The sequence below is a fragment of the Tiliqua scincoides genome, chromosome 3 (assembly GCF_035046505.1).
Source record: "Tiliqua scincoides isolate rTilSci1 chromosome 3, rTilSci1.hap2, whole genome shotgun sequence".
NCBI lineage: Eukaryota > Metazoa > Chordata > Lepidosauria > Squamata > Scincidae > Tiliqua > Tiliqua scincoides.
Genome location: NC_089823.1, coordinates 65,672,412 through 65,679,603, shown reverse-complemented (window position 1 = coordinate 65,679,603; position 7,192 = coordinate 65,672,412). Strand labels below are relative to the sequence as shown.

General features: G+C 46.4%; 1 protein-coding gene across 1 annotated transcript in view; it reads left to right on the top strand.

Moving 5' to 3' along the window:
* Positions 1–1,761: 1,761 nt before the first annotated feature.
* The window catches only part of LOC136644144 (cystathionine beta-synthase-like protein), a 45,666-nt gene continuing 40,235 nt past the window's right edge, over positions 1,762–7,192 (top strand). Inside the window, exon 1 of the mRNA XM_066619718.1 lies at positions 1,762–1,833. The gene's annotated coding sequence lies outside the window, so the exon portion shown is untranslated. The remainder of the gene's footprint in view (positions 1,834–7,192) is intronic.

Below are 7,192 nucleotides of genomic sequence, written 5' to 3'. Positions count from 1 at the left end.
CACACTTCTATGAAATCAAACTGTCCACCTAGGAAGCCACACCGATTGACAATCAAGTTCACATGCTGTTGCACAAATGGAGTAGACAACAGGTGGAAATCATAGGCAAGTAACAAGACACCCCCAATAAAGGAGTGGTTCTGCAGGTGGTGACCACAGACCACTTCACAGTCCCTATGCTTTCTGGCTGATGTTTGGGTGAGGAGGAACAGGAGGAGCAATGACAGAGCCCTGCAAAATGACCTCCAGCAGGCCACAAATGTGCATGTGTCTGCTCAAACAGTCAGAAACAGACCCCATGAGGGTGGTATGAGGGCCCGACGTCCACAGGTGGGGGTTGTGCTGATAGCCCGACACCATGCAGGACATTTGGCATTTGCCAGAGAACACCAAGATTGGCAACCTCACCACTGGTGCCCTGTGCTCTTCACAGATGAAAGCAGGTTCACACTGAGCACATGTGACAGATGTGACAGAGTCTGGAGACGGCAGGGAGAACGTTCTGCTGCCTGCAACATCCTCCAGCATGACCGGTTTGGCAGTGGGTCAGTAATGGTGTGGGGTGGCATTTCTTTGGGGGGCCGCACAGCCCTCCATGTGCTCGCCAGAGGTAGCCTGACTGCCATTAGGTACCGAGATGAGATCCTCAGACCCCTTGTGAGACCATATGCTGGCGCGGTTGGCCCTGGGTTCCTCCTAATGCAGGACAATGCTAGACATCATGTGGCTGGAGTGTGTCAGCAGTTCCTGCAAGATGAAGGCATTGATGCTATGGACTGGCCCGCCCGTTCCCCAGACCTGAATCCAATTGAGCACATCTGGGACATCATGTCTCGCTCCATCTACCAGCGCCACGTTGCACCACAGACTGTCCAGGAGTTGGCGGATGCTTTAGTCCAGGTCTGGGAGGCGATCCCTCAGGAGACTATCCGCCACCTCATCAGGAGCGTGCCCAGGCGTTGTAGGGAGGTCATACAGGCATGTGGAGGCCACACACACTACTGAGCCTCATTTTGACTTGCTTTATGGACATTACATCGAAGTTGGATCAGCCTGTAGTGTGTTTTTCCACTTCAGTTTTGAGTATGACACCAAACCCAGACCTAGGAATATTTCGTTCATTCAGATCTGTTCAGATGTGTTTAAGTGTTCCCTTTATTGTTTTGAGCAGTGTATATATATCATCTTCTCACACGCATCCTCCGCCACCAGCAATTTGGGAGTACTACAATTGTTTCCAGTTGCAGCATAGGAAGTATGTGCAGAGCAATTAAAAACTTTCTAATAAACTTACTTCCAGGTAAGTGGGGGTAGGATTGCAGCCTTCCTCCCAGCAAAGGGTGCGTAGGGCTGCCGCTTTAGGACCCAATCTAGGCATGTCTACTCAAAAGTAGGTGCCATTATAGTCAGTGGGGCTTACTCCCAGGTAAGTGTGGCTAGGGATGCAGCCTTCCTCCCAGCAAAGGATGCGTAGGGCTGCAGCCTTAGGCTGCAATCCCATCCACACTTACCTGGGAGTAAGCCTCACTGACTGCGATGGGTTTACTTCTGAGTAGACACGACGAGGCTTGGGCTCACAGTTCAGCCAGCGCGTTCGCAGAGCCACGCCGCCTGGAGCACCATCTGCGCAGGCTACGGGACTGACCCGCCGCTTCCCCATTGGCGGGGTGTGTCCCCCTCCGCCCCCGCCCGGGCCAATCAGCGCCCGCTTTCTGCTACCGAAAGATACAGCGAGCTGGGAAAGTCTCTTCGCACGCGCCGAGCGCCCCATTAGGCAAGCACCACCGCAGTCGCCGCTGCACCGGGCTGGGGGGCGCCTTCCTTCCACTCACAGTAAGTGCGCGTAGGACCGGGCGCCACCCAAGCGTGGCTATGCTCGTGGAGGCTTCAAGCCTACCCGCACTTACCTGGGAGTAAGCCCCATTGACTCTAATGGGGCTTACTTCTGAGTAGACCTGCCTAGGCTTGGGCTCCGAGTCCAGGAGATCGGTCGGTGTGCGTGAGCCTCTGATAGATGGGGGGGGGGGGACTAGGGAGGCATGGAAGGGATGCGGGCGCTGGTGATGCGCAGCGCACACATCCCCGGAGGATGAGTCTTTGTTAGAGTAGGGGGTGGCTGCTGGGCTGGGCAGTTCTCCGAGCGCAGCAGCGGTGTCTGCCCCTTCTCGTTCTCTATCTGATTGCATCATCTTGCGCACTGCTTAGCCACAGATGACGAAATCGGTGCGAGTCCCTCTTGCCTGTGGTTGGTCTGTGGATTTTCTTGTGTGTGTGTTTGGTCTGTGTGTGTGATTGGTCTGTGGAACTCCTTGCCACAGGATGTGGTGACTGCATCTGGCCTTTAAAAGAGGATTGGACAAGTTTCTGGAGGAAAAATCCATTACGGGGTACAAGCCGTGATGTGTATGTGCAACCTCCTGATTTTAGAAATGGGTTATGTCAGAATGCCAGATGCAAGGGAGGTCACCAGAATGAGGTCTCTTGTTATCTGGTGTGCTCCCTGGGGCATTTGGTGGGCCGCTCTGAGATGCAGGAAGCTGGACTAGAAGGGCCTATGGCCTGATCCAGCGGGGCTGTTCTTATGTTCTTGCCTGGCTGAAGGATGCTGGGGGGGAGCTTCTTTCATCCTCCGTTGCTTTGCCATTGGTCCCCCAAATACCTGAGGACCCCATTAGATCAGGAGTTCTCAAACCTCTGAGAGGCCCTAGAGGCTCCAGCCAAGGGTTGGGACTATAATGGTGACGGGGCAGTTGTGCTGTTCCCCCTCCCCCCAAAGTGCAGCTTGTTTAACCCTTGATGCACAGTGCCTCATCTGCCCTGACAGTTACGACCCAACAAAAACTGGGTCCCAGACCCACAGTTTGGGATCTAGATTAGGGGTGGGAATGCAGATACTCTGGTCGTGTATATGGATAAATATTTTCTCCTCTTTTTTTAAGTTACTCATAAGCATGTATCCATGTAATACTCTTTTTCTTTTATTGTTTTTGTTTTGTTCTGTTTATGCAATACAATAAAAAATTTTTTTAAAGAAAGATCTGGGGTGGGCAAACTTTCAACTTTAGGGATCCTGGACCTTTAACAATTGTAGGAGAGAGAATTTCAGCAGGTGTAGCTGGTCATCGGATAAGCTGCACCTGCTGAAATTCCCTTTTCTGTACAACTGTTAAAGGTCCAGAATCCCTAAAGTTGAAAGTTTGCCCACCCCTGCATTAGATGATGGAGGCAAAAGTCTGTGAGGACAGAGACAAAAGTAGACTTAAGAAAACTCAAGAATTCTTCTCCTTTATGCTTTTTTCCTCCAGAGGAATGAAAAACCCCTAAGCACTTTTCCCAAAAGAACACAAAATGGCCCATCTACCCTGTGTTTCTCCTAGTATGGGAATAATTGAGGTTTTTCCCCTCCAGTTAACTGAATGAGTGTGGGAAATGGATTTTTAGGGGGTTCACCAGGGTCTTAGCCCCCTTTTCTGCATATCTATTCAGATGTCATCCCCACAGAGTTGAATCAGGCTTTCTTCCAGGTTAAACCATACCTGCCCAAAGTTGCAAAAAGGACCAAATGTATACACCTGTGGACTTGGGCAAAAATGGGTTAAGTATATGTAAGATAGCAGCTCAATGTGAACTCAGTGACATTTACTTCTGAGAAAACCTGTGAAAGGACCCAGTTGCAAGATCCTTCTAAGACTGCTTTCAGACTGTGTGACTGAAAAGTGCCTGTGAGCTTCTTGGCACACAGTTGTGCTGTGTGTGAATGTTGGTGTTGTTTCGGAAGAAGACAGCCAGTTTAAGAGCATGTTTAGTATTCACATCACTGATTCCTTTGAGCCAAAACCAGTTTGGCATTTGTGAAAATACCTTTAGGCTGGGAGGCGTCACTTATTTGTATATTACAAACAGAGTAGAAGATGTGTCATGTTGGAATCAAATGTACATTCTCTAGCCAGTCCAGGATTTGCATTCAGGAAATGCAAATGCTGAATTCAGTGGCACTGAATTCATGAGTATGAATGTAGGAGATCAACTTTTTTTAGTTCACTTCTGGTTGAAATGCATGCTGCTCATGCGTGGGCTTTAGAAACTGGATCTGCCTTGGGCAGCTTGCATTAGCTCAAGTTGCAAATGGCTTTTGCCAGATAGGGTAGCTGGAGAGCTTGGGTCAGAGGTCAAAAGGTGTTGGATAGGGTTCCTGCCTGGCCAAATTCCAGACATTCTTGTGGCTTCCTATTTCTTAAAGAGATATATTTGTACAGAGTTTTAACATGTTGCCTGGAGAATGAGGGCCTGAATCTGAAGCTGTATCCTTCCTTGCCCTGAAGAAGCAGTGATGTTAGGCTCTGCACGTTCACTCTTTGTAATCAGACCCAGCATCCTTTGAGTAACTGGTATTTGGGGATTGGGCAGGTGTCCTTTGGAGCAATTTAAAAAAGAAGCATCTTGGATAAGCAATGGAAGTCATTCTGACAATGTGTTGGAAAGTGTTTTGCCGGCACTTACCACACTTGCTACATAAGAGCCAATGGCTCTACTTATGTAATTTTTGGTATTTTTGCTTGGTTCTTTTCTGCATGCTATTCCATATGGATATTTCCAGCCATGCTTTGATTTTCCAGGCAGGACAGGGTTCCCCCCTCCCCCAACAGCGATTTCTATATTTTCCACTTGCTTCAAGTAATACTCGTCAGAGAATTAATGTAGTAGTATATTCTGCATGTATTCAGAAGTAGATCTAAATATCTTCTCTAGATGATTGATGCAGGCAGGGGCAGCACCTGACATCACTACATCACAGAAAATAATTGGAAAAAGAAAAGAGCTCAGAAACCAAGAGAACCCCTAGGAAATGCCTGTTGAAAAAGTCAGGTTTCATTCTTTGGTGAAACTCTAGCAAAGAGGGGAACAGATGCACATTTAGTGGCAGAGAGTTCCACAGGGTGAAGGTCACCACCAGGAAGGCCCTTCTATATGTTGCCACTAGCCTAACATGAAATGGCAGAGGGACATGCAAGAGAATCTCTCTCCCAGATCCTGACAGATAGTATCTGTAATGTGGAGGTGAGGCAGTATTTAAGATAACTTGGTCCTAAGCTGTGAAGGGTTTTAAGCATCATAACCAGCCCCTTGAACTGCATATGGAAACATGCAGTTTAGGGACAAGAAATGCAGCTGAACACGGTAAGCCTTGATTATCATGTCTCACCTTTATTTTCCCAGCTGATAACCATTCCATCTGGGGGGGGGGGTGAGACATGATAATCAGGAGGTCTGGTCTAGAGGGTAGAGCCTCCATTTGCCTGAAGATTAACATCCACAAGGTCGCCAGTTTGAGGCCACCGGCACCGTGCGACCTTGAAGCAGCTGGCAAGCTGCAGCTGAGCTGTTCCATCTGCTCGGAGTGTGGTAGGATGGAGGCCAGAATGTTAAACCAGATCGGAGTGTAACACCTTGAATGTAGTGGTTCTTGAAAGAAAGAACCTTCTTTCAATTTGTAAAAATCCCTGCGTGGATTTAATAAGCCTGCCTATGTAAACCACCTTGAATAAAGTCTTGAATAAAGACCAAGAAAGGCGGTATATAAATACTGTATATTATTATTATTATTATTAATCAAGGCTTGCCGTGTTCAGCTGCATTTCTTGTCCCTAAACCGCATCTTCAGAGATGTGGTAGAAGCTGAAGCCAAGTCTTCCTTTTGATGATATAGTAAGTCAGCAAAATAGGCACACAATGTGCCTAGCATACAGGGAGGAGCTGTAGCTCATTGGTGGAGCATGAGAAGATCCCAGGTTCAGTCCTTAGCATTTGCAAGTACAACAGGAAAATATTCCTGTCTGAAAGCCTGAAGAACCACTGCCAGTATACACTGTAGTGAGCCAACTGGACTAATATTTTGACTCTATATGAGACATCTTCCGTATTGGAATTGATGACCACTACCATTCAGTTCCCATTGTTTAAATTACCTTTGTGATACTTTTGGGCTTATCTATGGATTCTGAAATTATGATATCTACCTTTATCTGTGCTGCGTATATAGAGGCAGGATGAGACCAGGATCTGTGAATGTGCAGTAATAACAGATCCCTATAATCAAACGTGTCAAGTGAATTTGTTTCTCAGAAACTTTGATTCCTGTAAAACTAAAAGCAAATCCAAGCATGAATGGAACAGATTAAAAAATGTGCATAAAACCATGATAAGAGGCTGCTAAAACATGTTTTATATGAAGGTTGCAGCTCTTTAGGGGAATTTTGTCTTGGGTAAATTTAGCAAGTGCTTGGTTTGTAGGAATTTTAATGCACCCCCCCCCCCCCAATGCATGTCGATTATGGAAAGTTGCAGTGGAAGAGAAATTTTGAGTTAAATAGTGAAAGTTTGTACATGTTTGGTTTGCTTTCTACATGACAGTGCTGGTGCCATGCTGTTGTTGATCCTCTATTAAAATGAATGAGGCAGCCTGGACACTTATTTGGGTGTACTATACTTATCTATTGGCAGAGAGAAAAGTCAGAAGTTTGGTGTGGTGAGTCTCTTTGATAAGTCTCTTTCTGCCAAGGATGTGTAATTGCTCTCACTCTATCAATGGACATTCATGTGTAAATAGTAACAATCTCATTCTTTAAAGATGAAATTACCGGTATATATAATTCTAACATGAGGCTGTAGAAACCAGCACCACACTGTGTTTTTTTTCATTTTGATAACTTTGATAAGTAATCCGACTCGTAGAGGGACCACTTTTGAGCACACTGCATCTGTTGTTTACAGTAAGTTCACAGCAGAGTAAGATTCATTCTTGTTTCATTCAGACATTCACTAGCTTGCCAGAATGGTTTGATAACACACCTAAACTTCTCTTCCATAATGATCCAATTTAATTGGTTATCTTTTTCCCCCATATTTGGAGGGTTATCTGTTACCCTTCAGGGTTGGAACTTGTTGAAGTTTTTCCCGCAGTATTTTGTATTCCAGTATTTTTTCCAGTGCATGTGTCCGTGTGCCAAAAGATCAGAGTTCTCTCTCCTCTTTTGACATTGCACTGTAAAAGTCAGCCCTGTCTTTTCAACAACTGTACCAAAGGGGACTACGGTGAACTTCTGACTTTTCTCTCTGCCCATAGATAAGTACTGAACACCCAAATAAGTGTCTAGGCTGCCTCTTTTGCTTTAATAGAGGAGGAAGCTGTACC